We start from the raw sequence: 12566 nt of genomic DNA, 5'->3' as shown, positions 1-12566 counted from the left end.
AGATGTTTTGTGACTTTGCTCTCCCAGTGTGTTGTCCCAGCTGTACAGGTCTCCATACAGTTCCTTGCCAGTCTCATGCAACTCACATGGATCTGGTAATGGTTGAGCTGACACTAAAGAATATAAAAATTTAGGGCCAGAGCACGAAAGTGCCAGGGTCCAGTGGTTATTATTATTATTTTCTATCACCACTACATTTTTGAGGGGCTTGGGATGATCAAAAAATGAAAACGAAAATGAAAATTGGCACAAATATCAGAAGAAATATCAGAACTGGCAAAAATTGCAGGGGATATGGATGGAAACATGCTGTGCCAGAGGCCAAGAGTCACATGGAATCAATCCAGACATGGTTAGTGTTTTATATTCTCTATATTTTAAATGTTTAAATTGTTTCAGTCCTTTCATGTTAGTGCAGGCCATTGCCGGGGATTGCATGCAAGTCTGCATAGTCCCCACAGATTTGGGTTCAGGCTGACCGCAGAAATGAAATGTGCTCACAAATATGTAAATAATAATAATTTTGGTGCATTGTCTTAAAAAACCACAAAATGTGTGTTCATTATTTTTCAAGATTTCAAGCTTAATTACACCAGGTCAGACCAATGTGTACTCATCTTTGATAACATCTTAAATCTTGAAAAATAAGGAAATGCTTTTTGGTCCTAGCATGAATTAGCTGACATGAGTAGTATGAAAAATGTTTTGGTAGAGGTGATCTTTGGTGTAGGAACCTCTTTTCAAAAACTGAAGCATACATTTGATGTTGAAGATTCAAAAGAAGAGAAAAAGAAAAACTGTACAATTATGTTCTCTATTTCTCAACAAATATTAGTCAGTCAGTCATTAGTCTGACTCAAAACATCATCTGTGAATGTAGACTGTGTACAGGTATTCTGAAAACAAATGTAAGGATTATATATATAAATGCTGCTTTAAAAGTTGTTTTTGGGATTACAGTTGAACACCGTTGTAAGACTGATGCCCCTCTCACCCTAATTTAACATTGACCTTTGCTTCAGAGACGGTCTCTGCTGATATGTAGTTTATTATATACAGTATGTACTGCATATAATGTCTTGTACTCTGTATCTGCAAAGTCAACTCTTGGACTAAAAAAAAGTCTCCAAAACAAGCTTTATGAGGACACGTGAGTTGATCTGAATTAATCATTAATTTTTAGTGTCTAGATTTTTTTTTCTTTTCTTGAGATATGAGGTTTTGAAGCTGTTGATCAGGAATTGCCAAGCCATCATTCACAAGTTTATCTATCACTAGTTTATCTGTTACAATGTGAATTCCATGTTTTTGGTTAGATTGTATGCCAGTGATCAAACAGTGGGCAAAAAAATCTTGGGCCTCTTATAGCCACTCCATGTATTTCTTTTACAATTGTAATAGAATGTCCTCTGGAAGATCTGCAGCACTCCTTGAGTGGCTCTGATGATAAGTTAGAAGAAGCAGCAGCAGACCAAAGAGCTCCTCTGGCTCCCTGGAGCACTTGTAATGCTCTCTTTTCTGAGAGATGAAGGGCAAAAAGACCTTCTTAATAGCATGCTGGCACAGGAGAACATGGCAACAAACACCTGCAGCCAGTGTGGGAACAACTGGGCGGCTGTCAGTTGCTGAGGCTGCCTCCTGTGTCCATTCCTCTGTGCTGAATACAACATCAGCAGCCACAACAAAACCTATGTCCTCCACAACCGGGATGCCATGTGTGCTGATTTCTTCTAGCCATTGCCTCCAACCAGGTGTGTTGTGGATAAGGCTCTTACACATTTTGGTAAGTTACGGACTGCCTTATGTGTGTGTGTAGCTAATGATGAATTATCCTAATTCACATGTGTTTATGTCTTTCAGTACAACTTTTGCCTATTGAGATGCCTGTCCACATCTGTGGCTGTCCACCAGAGGCATCCAGGATGATCCAAGGGAGGGCAGTTGCTTTGGTCACAATAAATGGTAATTATTTGAAACATTTCCTTTGTCCAGTTTCAAAAAAGATGTGTTGCAATTGAACAACTCTCACAAGAATTTAATGTCTCAAAGAAATGCGTACATCAGGGTTGTCATGCTAACTTTTTTGGGGAAGAATGGACAGTTGCCACTTATTTATTCATACCATTTACAAATGACTTATTCATGATAGTGCCCACCAAGTCAGCAAGCTTTACTGAACCACTGAGCTATATATGGCACATATTACATAGCATTCTAACCTTGGCAGTCATAACATTACAGTGGATTTAAATGTTACTTTGTAGGATGGTATGATCTCAACATGCCAGAGCTAACCTGTGATGGATGACAGGCTACTTGGAACGATGGAGTGGATAGCCAGTGGCTACTGGCCCACCAACCCTCAACTTCGCAACAATTTATGAGGCAGACTTATTTTATACTTTTGAGGTGTCTTTGACACTGTCTGACACGTATTTGTGGATCACATACACAGCAAAACCAAACATGTAATTGCAGACCTGCACTTCTGTCCGTTCAGAACATGAGGTCCTTCCCGTCAGTTGTACATGCTAAAGCCTATGACAGAGTAATTGATATATCTACTTCTGTCAAGGAGGTTATGTTTTCACCTGTTTATCTGTCTGTGCATATATTTGTTTGTAAGCAGGATTACTCATAAGGTTTCTCACTAATTTACACAGAAGATAGTGGAAGGGTGGGGCATGGGCCGGGGAATAACATATTAAATATTGTGGAATTTTGATTAGACTTTAGTTGAAGTAAAGGGGACTACCGGGCCTAGCTGGAGGTATTCGCTGTACAAGATAGTGCTGGTTCCATACTAGGGGAGGAAGTGGAACAGTGTAATACGTTTCTCTCCAGGATAGCAGTCACTACTAAGCACATGTCAAAAGCAGGTGCTATATAATTGTACCTTATACAATGAATGACATTACTATTATTACAAGGACATTTTTGCAGAACTCGTCTCTGTGTACCTGTAGGAGGCAATGACATGCTGACACTTCTGTCCATAAGATGGAACCAGCAGAAACCTGGCTAATTCACTGACCCAGAGATAACATAAGGTAGGTAGAAACAATATTATTTTACTGCTATGGCCTGGTGTGGGTAAATGAAATGCACATACAGCTTTGTGCACTTACTTATGGCCTTGTCACGTATTATAACTTTTGCATGACTTGAGTTGCTGTTAGACACTGTATGCATTCTAATGGCTTGTAGGTTTTTATAATGATCTTGCTTGTCATTTTAGACTTTTAAAGCCCTAAAAATCCAGTTCGAGGACCTGAAAGCCCAGCTTCAACTGGAATAAAACACTGTGGAATAGGCAGATGGTGAGAAAATGATGAACATTATCTGAAATGAAAAAACATTTTTGTCTTTTTATGAAACTGATGCTGTGTTAATCTCTTTGTCAGGAGAAACCGACCATCAAGGCACGCCACAGGCTTTGTGTCAGAAGATTGAGGCCCTCATGACCAGTATTAAGACAAGCTATCAACTCCTCTACCGAAAAAATATTATCTTAGGCCTATTCAGACCACAGTTGGAAACGTTTCCTCATTCACTTTACAATTACAATGTCCATGCAGTTCTAAAAAGTAGTGTTTCATGTGTTGGACCTCTCCCAAGTGGATTCTCCACAATCACAATAAAATGAGCATTGATATTATTAGTGAATCTGTTATGATTCACCTGATTGGCAAAATGTATTGTCATTCTGTTATAATAGCTGTAATTTCAAAAGGGTCATATTGACATTGTGAGTTAAAAAAAATGTAATTTGTTTTTTTTTTTGTTTTTGTTTGTTTCTCAGACAGCAACAAAGGTTGACATAGAATCCATCGAATAAATAAAGCAATAGAAGACCACTTTGAAGGCCACGGTAGCAGAATACAACAGCCTCGTTCCATCCGAGCAAACAGTGTGCATAGATTATATCTTGGACACAGAACATCCTTGATCCTGGCAGATTACAAACAGTGGTATGCATTTTATGTACTGTGTGTATTCTTCCATGTAGGTGTTACAGTGTGCATGCTTGCATATGAATGACAGAAATGATCTCTGAAGCTACATACTTTGTACAGTGGTCTTAACCTTCCATATCAATATATTACAGGTTCTGTTGATTTCAGCATGAAAAAGTAAGTCTTCTGTAGGATCATGAGTGTTCATAGGCTTCAAGAGTAGACGACGATCCTTGTGAAAGAGATGAAGCATCACTGGGATTCTCTCAAGGCCCGTGCCAGTGTCTTGTCCAACTTGTCTCTCCATCAGAATGAAGACACCCCGCAAAGTAAATGTGCACTTTTATAGTTTTTATATCATATGTTTACAGGGGTTAAAGTAGGATTTGGCAGGTGGGGGGAACCCTAAGATTCAGTGTAGCGGTGCAGCAGGGAAAATTACTATCACCTCAAAATAACCAGTGGACTTGTTTTCTTTGTGGACAGGCTATGTGATTAGCTGACCTTCTTTTAAGCCCCCATTTCTTGCTGTGGCTCTGGGCTGTGCTGCTGCTGCTGCTGCTGCTGCTACTCTGGGCTGTGCTGCATTTGAATTAACCACATAACTTCAGCAACACATAATGTACATTTCCACTGTCTGATTAAAAAAAAAAATCTAAAATGAATAACATTACTTATGCAAGCTTGAAATTTTATCATTATCACACATTAACGTTAATAATGTTCTTTCTAACTATCTAATACTGTCTACTACTAATACTCATTCCAATTTTAGGGTGCTCTTCATAACAGCAGCGGGACCAGCGGGAGCAAGTCACCCCGCCCCCCCCCCCCCCCCAAACCCACGCTGACAGTGAGAAAGACCAGGAGCGGAGGGTTTCCTGACAGTCGAGGCAATAAGTCTGCCACAGCTATCTCCCTGGCCAGCAGAGGGTGTCAGCTACCGTACCGGTAGCTAGCAATACAGATAGCCAAGCTGCACATAAAACAGTTGTATGTTTGGTGATATTTGTTGAGCTTTGTTTGAAACATTGCATTTGAAATTACCCACCACTTAAACCCCTGTATGTTTCACCAAGTTATGTTTAAGTTGTAAAAAACTTACCTGTATAGTCCCTTCTAGTGGACATCTAACAGAGAATGCGAGGGAGGGTCTCACCTGCCTCATCCGCAGAAGGCAGGGGGCAACGAGACAGCTGCAGAGGCGTGCAAGGCGATTTTACCTGCACATCCTGTCATCAGCAGATGGCAGTCATGTTTTGTACAGAACAGAGTTCAGATGAACTTGAGATTAGCTCTGAAAGTTCAGTCAGATGTTGATGCAATGTAATGTAATTTCCCTCATGTTCTTCACTGCACCTGTGCTATAAATGTTTGATTACATTTTATCTGAAGAGATCACTGAATAACTTATATTTGCAAACAGTCAGTTTATTTATGTAAAGATTTGAACTTTTACATTCTAAGGGAGCACTACAGGCTCTGTGAGAGTGTGAGGTATGATTTAATTTCTCTCCAATATTCTCCATCACAGTTAGATTTCTATGCCAATTCATTGTTCTATGACATGTGCCTGTTAGAAATGCTGTCCCAAAGGGTAAGCTTAGCTTGGTATCCATGAATTGCATGGCAACACATACATGCCTTGGTAGGCACATGCCCTTCTATTACACAGAAATGAAAACAAAATTCATCAAAATGAGAGCTGCCATATGTTCGTTCAAATTGGTGCCAGGTTCTGTGCAGTAGGTGTTTTTTTGGAGTCAGAGCATGCATAGTAAACAGAATATTGGTCAGGTCCACCCAGAACCAACCCATATTTGGTTAAATCTCCATTCTTTGGTTCCTTCGAGGTGCTTTTCTCCTTAAATTAGTTTACGCTGTTCATACTTTTTACCGTCATTGGGTTATCAGTCATTTTCACAAAAAAAAACAAATAACAGGAAATGAAAATAAATGTATATGTGTAATTTGAAACATCTGGCTGTATGTTACCAGTGGGCGGAGCCTAAGATTGGAAAAATTACATTCCTAGGTGGCACCGCAGGATCTGTGAGTGTGTAAGGTGTGATTTCACTTCTCTCCCATATTTTTCATTAGTTGCATGTTCTATGACATGTGCTTGTTAGAAATGCCAACCCGAGGTCCAAGCTTAGATTTGCATCGATGAATTGCATACATCAGACAGGCCTCAGTAGGGGTCATATCAATCATAAACATATGACATAGTCAAATCAACATATGACACAGTGACACATAAGCCAAACATTGGAGCCAAAGATTGGAAAAATTACATTCCTAGGTGGCACCACAGGGTCTATGAGTGTGTGAGGTGCAATTTCACTTCATATTTTTCATCAGTTAGATGTTGTATGCTAACTTGCATTTATTTGCATCACCTGTGTCAGTTACAGTGTGTGTCATTTGTTGATTTATGTGAAAATGACCGATATGACCCCTACTAAGACCTGTCTGACATATGCAATTCATGGATGAAAAACTAAGCTTGGAGCTAGGGTTGGCATTTCTAACAAGCACATGGTGTAGAACAACTTTTGTTGTCATTTTTACATAAATCAACATATTTTTATCTAATCTTTATTTAATCAGGCAGTCTTATTGAGATTAAGATCTTTTTTCCTGAGAACAAGAAACACTTATAAGACAAGAACACAATCAGCAGACAGAAACAACACAACTACACAATAAACAAGGAATTAAAAAAAAAAACAGTTACAAGAATAAAAAAAAAAACATCAGATAATCAAGCTTTAAAATCTCCAAGTAGGAGTGTAAGACTCTGGTTTGAGGGCAGTTTGCAGTTCATTCCACTTAAAAAGGTGTATAGTAGCTGAAAACAGTCCTGCCAACATTAGTGCGAACATGATGGATATCTAATGTTAAGTAGTTACTGAATCATGTACTGTAGTTACTAGATTTAAATGAAAGAAGAGATGTGAGGAAGTTTGGAAGATTCAACAGTAGAACTTTATAGATGAATAACATGAGATGGTTATTTCTTCTTGACTGTAAGGAAGTCCAACCAACCTTGTGATACAGAGAGCAATAATGAGTACGAAATTTGTCATTTGTGATAAAACATAATGCACTATGATACACAGGGTTTAACTGCTGAAGTGTAGATGTGGCAGCATGACAATAAACAATATCTCCATAGTCAAGGACAGACGTGAAGGTTGAGTGCACAATAGTTGTACGGTTGGAAGAAGACAAACCATTAATTCTATACAAGAAGCCAAATTGATTTTTAATTTCTGAATCAAATGTTGAATATGAATCTTGAATGATAGTCTGCTCTCCAGCCAAATTCACAAGTATTTATATGACTCAGCAAGAGTAATATAGGTGCCATTTAAACTTTTTAATGGCAGGATAGTCAAAGTCACTGGTGGAGGTGAGAAAAAATACCATGTACTTGGTCTTTTAGCATTTAATGTGATAATTGGAATGCATCAAAGGCAGACTGAAGACGAGTCAGGGCCTGGGCTGGGCTGGAGCCTGGGGTATATAAAACTGTATCATCTGCAAAAATATGGACATTGAAGTATTGATTAGGTAGAATGATGTTATTTATGTATAATGTAAACAGCAGTGGAAAAAGGATTGACCCCTGTGGCAACCCATTTCTGATGGCAAGAGGGCTTGACTGAGTACTATCAGCAACAACAGCATGGCTTCATTTCAATCTATAAACTTTAGTTTATGAAGTAGAATTTTATGATCAACAGTATCAAATGCTTTTGAGAGGTCAATGAAGAGAGCAGTACAACCTTATTTTTTATCCAGAGAGGAGATGATGCTATCAATGACTGAGACTGCAGCTGCTATTGTGCTGTGACACAGGCAAAAACCAGACTGTTGTGGTTGTAGAAAGAAAGGAAGTTTAGATATTGGACAATAGTTGTGAAAATCGGAGACATCACCAATTTTGTGCAAGGGAACTACTAAGGCGCTTTTCCACGAATCTGGAATCATGCCTGTTATATAGGCTTGGTTAAAAATATGTGCTAAATGTGGACAGATTAAGGGGGCACTCAGATGAAGAATATAAGGGTCAAGATTATCTGCACCAGTGTTTTTGTATGCTTTTAACCTAACCAGAGCTTTGTGTTATCATACTAAAAGAAAATTTGCAGTCAGGGGAAGTTGAGGCATTTTGGACTCCCTCTTTTGGACAGATATGATAATTGTCTACAGTCAAATCTGCAGACATATTGGTCTTTAGGGCAGACAAGAGGGCACAATAAACACAGGAGGATAAATTACATTTTTGAAAGAGATGCTGAGGTCAACTTCTATGCCTAGCTAAGCAGCCAGATATAAAGAGATATAAGATATAAATAATGGGGAATGGTATGTACAATTGACTGATTGTAGATTGTAGAACTGTCTTTAGTGGGAGAATATACATGGTTGTTTGTCCTGGCTCCTCATGAACAACGGAACAGAAGCATGGGGAACCAATCAGGCTGGTGCTAGGAACCTGGAGATGTAAATAGTGGTGGGACTAGTCAGAGCTAGTGGAAGTGTTTTTGCTACCTGTTAGCAGAGCACCAGGGTGGGTGTCAGAAAACAAAATATTTGCTGAAAGTAGTTTTGCCCCCAACCAGTTTGGATGTATGCCGTCTCCTCTAAATAACTGTCTGCTTTCTCAGAAGAGGTTGAAGTTGTCAATGTAGGACACACCGTAGGCAGCGCAGGCTGATGAGTTCCAGGTATCCGGAGACAGTAGCCTGCTGAAATGCCCAACACCGCAGTCACAGGAGGGGATGGGACCGGACACGTACATGTGCCTCACAGATCTCTTCAGAGAGCAGAGCAAATGCACAAAATCATTTTTCAGTAGTTCAGACTGCTCGTTGCAGGTGTCATTCATACCTACGTGTAAAATGACCTTGGTAATGTCCAGTTGGTTTGCGAGGATCTTGATGGCTTTATCTTCTAAATCACGAACAGTGGCACCTGGGACACAAGTTATTCCAGACTTTGTTCCTGATGATGGAGTCAACTATGACCAGAGTTGTGACATGACGTGGAGGCGGAGCACCGGCCCAGTCTATGGTGACCTGAAGCTGACGGTCTAGGAGCTCCACCTTCTAGATGGGGGCTGGCACGGGAACCACTCGACCTTATGACTGGGTTGGTCGTGGGCTTTTTGAGCATTTCCCTTGTTTGCTGCATAAGTTCAAGAAGCCTGTGTTCAACATCAAGCAGCAATTCACATTCTCCAGAGAACTAAGGAGAAGTCTGTCTTCGCAAAAATGCATTATACATGTGGATTTCTCAGAAAACTACTCATGCATGTTCAGTGCTGAGATCCAGGCTGTGCATTTTGGTGCCTCGCACCAACAGGCAACAATGCACACAGATGTGTTATATGTTTGTGAAGATGTAAGCCCTCTCTGCCTCTGCACCATCTCACAATCCAATCAAAAGGGTCCTCCAGCAATCTGGCAACATCTTGAGCCAGTACTGGACTACATACGAGCTCATCATTCATATGTGTCTGTTGTCCACTTCTTCAGCGCCGGCCCTTGTACTTTTCTAATCCAGGCAGAGGGGTCTTCCTGTCCTAAATTGAGCAAGAGAGGCTTTGAGAGTGACACCTGGAATTTCTTTGAAGCAAGAAGAAAGGGAGCTCCTGATGGTGTTGGGGGAGTGTTAAAAAGACTGGCAGATCAGCTTGTGAGTCAAGGGTATGACATCCCTGATGCCACCACACTCTACCGGATGCTACTGACAACTGTCACAGTGAAGCTCTTTCATGTGGAAACCTAGAAAATTGGGGATGCATACTGTAACATGCCAACAGACATCCCATCGGTGTCATGGACAATGTCAATACACCAGGTGGTCACTAACAGAAAGGCCACAGCACGTAGAAATACGGAAGGACATCTGGTCAAAACTTGTTGAGTAGGCAGACAGGAATGTTACATGTAGTGATCATTGGGGTTAGGGTTATACTCTGTACATCAGAGAAAAATAGAAATATTGAGTTACACAGGTGTGAGAAAGTTCTGAAAATCTCATATCCATATCCATGTAGGATTTTCTTTTCCGGTTCTAGAATACTGTGATCGGGGGGGGGCATTCAGGGTTTTGGGTGGGCACACTATTGTCAGATTGCTGAATTGTTGTTCCGCTACCATTCATCACCAAGATTGTTGACAGTTAGGTTGTTCTGCTGTTGCTTGCCGCAGGGGTTCCCCGCTTTTATTAACAGGGATACCACTGACTGCATTTGAGGGGGCACAGCAGATACAATATTAGGCTTTTTTAAATAGGCCAAACATGTTCAATAGATCCTTTGACTGTGATGTAATTTCAATATCCTTCATGTTTTGAGTAGAACAATTGGTTTACATTTACATCCGCAATGTCATCATCATTTTTCATCATCATTTATGCTAAAACCTCTAAATAAATCTGTCTCCAAAACATTCTGATTAGTCATGTTGAATTAAAGGTTATGAATGTCCCATTATAAATCCATTAAACCCTTAACTTAAACAAGCAGTATAACCAATATGGTAACTGTTGTCAACCCTGTTACTGAGGTATCAGCCATGTATAATATTCTAATATCATTAAAAAAAAATTTAAATACAAATGTAAAATCAACTCATTTCATATGTTATGTAAAAGAGACCAGTTATCCACACAAAGAAATTGGGGTATTATTTTGTTTTCATAAATTTTCATAAAACAGAAGATGCTGTGAAATTGTAAATGAGCATATTCATCCATGAAAAAGTAAACTCCTCAATATTCTCACTATACAAACACACTTAGTGTAACAAGGGAGATTTTATCCTTCATAGTATATCAGATTTTCTTCTAAATAGGGATTTAAAACCTTTTCAAACATTAGGCTAATTGATAGTTGACGAAACATACATATTCATGTTGATTATATGTAAAAAAAAAAAAAAAAAAAAAAGATAGATTTTTTGAGAGATAAGGATCTACTTCATGCAAAGAGGGGCTTAAAGACTTTTAAAACAAGTCAAACATTAAGAATGGGAAATGGCATGTTTCGTATAATGACCCATAACATTCCAATAAAATTTTGAAAATGTAAGATGTCAATGTGTATTAGTGAGCATATTAACATTTTATGTAATGTATTGTGTTTATTTCAGTGAGCAAACTTACTGCCTTGGGCTATAACCTGATTTTGTTCTTGGGAAGAATCACCTGTTAAATCACCTACATGTGCCTTGGATGGGATAGGCCCATGAAACCTTTTTTTAAAAAAATGAGCAGGGCCTACGAATACATTGTTAAAGGCAAGGCAAAGTCTGTTTTTATGAATTTATGTTTTGGAGTGTGCTGTCATCGTGAGTGATATGCTGACATGTATTATTTCAGATTCTCACAGGATACAGTCAGCAGAAGCTCCCACCCCTTACTTCCCTTCTTCTTCTTGTCCTCTCCCCCCTCCACAGTCTACCACTTCTCTCTCCCAACCCTCTTCTCCTCCTCATCCTCCACATCCTTCCACCTTTCTCTCCCCATCTTCTTCTCATCCCTCAATGGACTCTGAGGAGGAGACCTATACCCTTACCCTCATCTCTGTCCCATCATCTCCAAGCGCCCATCTACCCTCCTCACCACCTCCCGCTTAACAAAACATGAACAAAAGTAAGAACTAGTATTAATCATTTTTCCCCACATTTTAACTAATGTGTCTAAAGTCATCCACCTCTGACACAGTTGTACCCACACAGCACTCCCCTATATATCGGCCAGTGAAGAGGAAGAAGTGTTTGTGTGGTACATTACATTTTTATTTAAATAAGTCCTGTCTGAATCACTGCTTCGTCTGGGAAATTACCATGCAGTGATCTCTGGGGGCTGAAAAATGAAGCCAACATGAAAGTACCAAAAACTGCAGTTCTCTGAATAGCCACTTGAGGCTGGCTCCCAAAGCGAGTCAATCCCCAGAGACCCCATATGTTAAAATGCCCAACTTAACAGCAGAAATAAACATGTTTACAGTCTGGTACAAAAAATGGTTTTGGTCTCTATAGTTAATTTCTCTGTTCATGATAACTGTATGGGGGGTGATTTTTTATATAACTCTTTAACTTCAAGCCTTAATAAAAGCCTTTATTAAGGCTTGAAGTTATGCATAATTAAGGGAGTGGCTGCTTTGAGTGACAGGTAGGTGTCGTCACAGGCAAGTCACTACCATGGCAACAATGTTGGTTGGGTAACATAACCGTGGCATAACTCCAGATTCTCTGAGTATTTTCGTAACCACAGCCATCACTATTTCAGTATGCTTTCAGTTCATGAAAGTTAACTGTAACATTTGGTGGCCTAAAAAAGTCTTGTTTAACATTCGGTTGTACTAAAAGACCCTCTAAGGAGTCAGATGTTTATGTGTAAGTACATTTTGTTTTAATGGTTTTAAGCTTCTTTTTCACTAACGAAAATTATCATTAGGATTATCACAGTGAACCATAGACTGTAAATGCACCGTGCTAACCAAGCTAGCGCCTAGCATTAAGGTCAGCTCCACCCTCTCGTCCAAATACGGTCACTTCTGGCTCCAAAAATCCAAGATTGTGACAGTCAAAA

General features: G+C 39.6%; 2 long non-coding RNA genes across 3 annotated transcripts; one reads left to right on the top strand and one right to left on the bottom strand.

Annotated features, from left to right (window-relative positions):
* The first annotated feature begins 506 nt into the window (after positions 1–506).
* On the top strand, positions 507–5333 carry LOC122989178. 2 transcript variants are annotated; one of them, XR_006404970.1, is made up of 8 exons: positions 507–1751; positions 1861–1962; positions 2967–3050; positions 3239–3320; positions 3405–3467; positions 3803–3971; positions 4109–4285; positions 4732–5333. It is a non-coding gene; the product is annotated as an uncharacterized LOC122989178 (long non-coding RNA). The 2 variants fall into 2 exon arrangements; XR_006404969.1 differs by having other exon boundaries at positions 4109–5333.
* A 2062-nt stretch (positions 5334–7395) lies between these two features.
* On the bottom strand, positions 7396–11406 carry LOC122989101. Its single transcript, XR_006404941.1, has 2 exons — positions 8860–11406; positions 7396–8781 (listed from the first exon to the last, which is right to left on the bottom strand). It is a non-coding gene; the product is annotated as an uncharacterized LOC122989101 (long non-coding RNA).
* Between the last annotated feature and the right edge of the window lie 1160 nt (positions 11407–12566).

The sequence above is a fragment of the Thunnus albacares genome, chromosome 9 (genome assembly GCF_914725855.1).
Source record: "Thunnus albacares chromosome 9, fThuAlb1.1, whole genome shotgun sequence".
Lineage (NCBI taxonomy): Eukaryota > Metazoa > Chordata > Actinopteri > Scombriformes > Scombridae > Thunnus > Thunnus albacares.
This window is presented reverse-complemented; position numbering and strand designations above follow the sequence as displayed.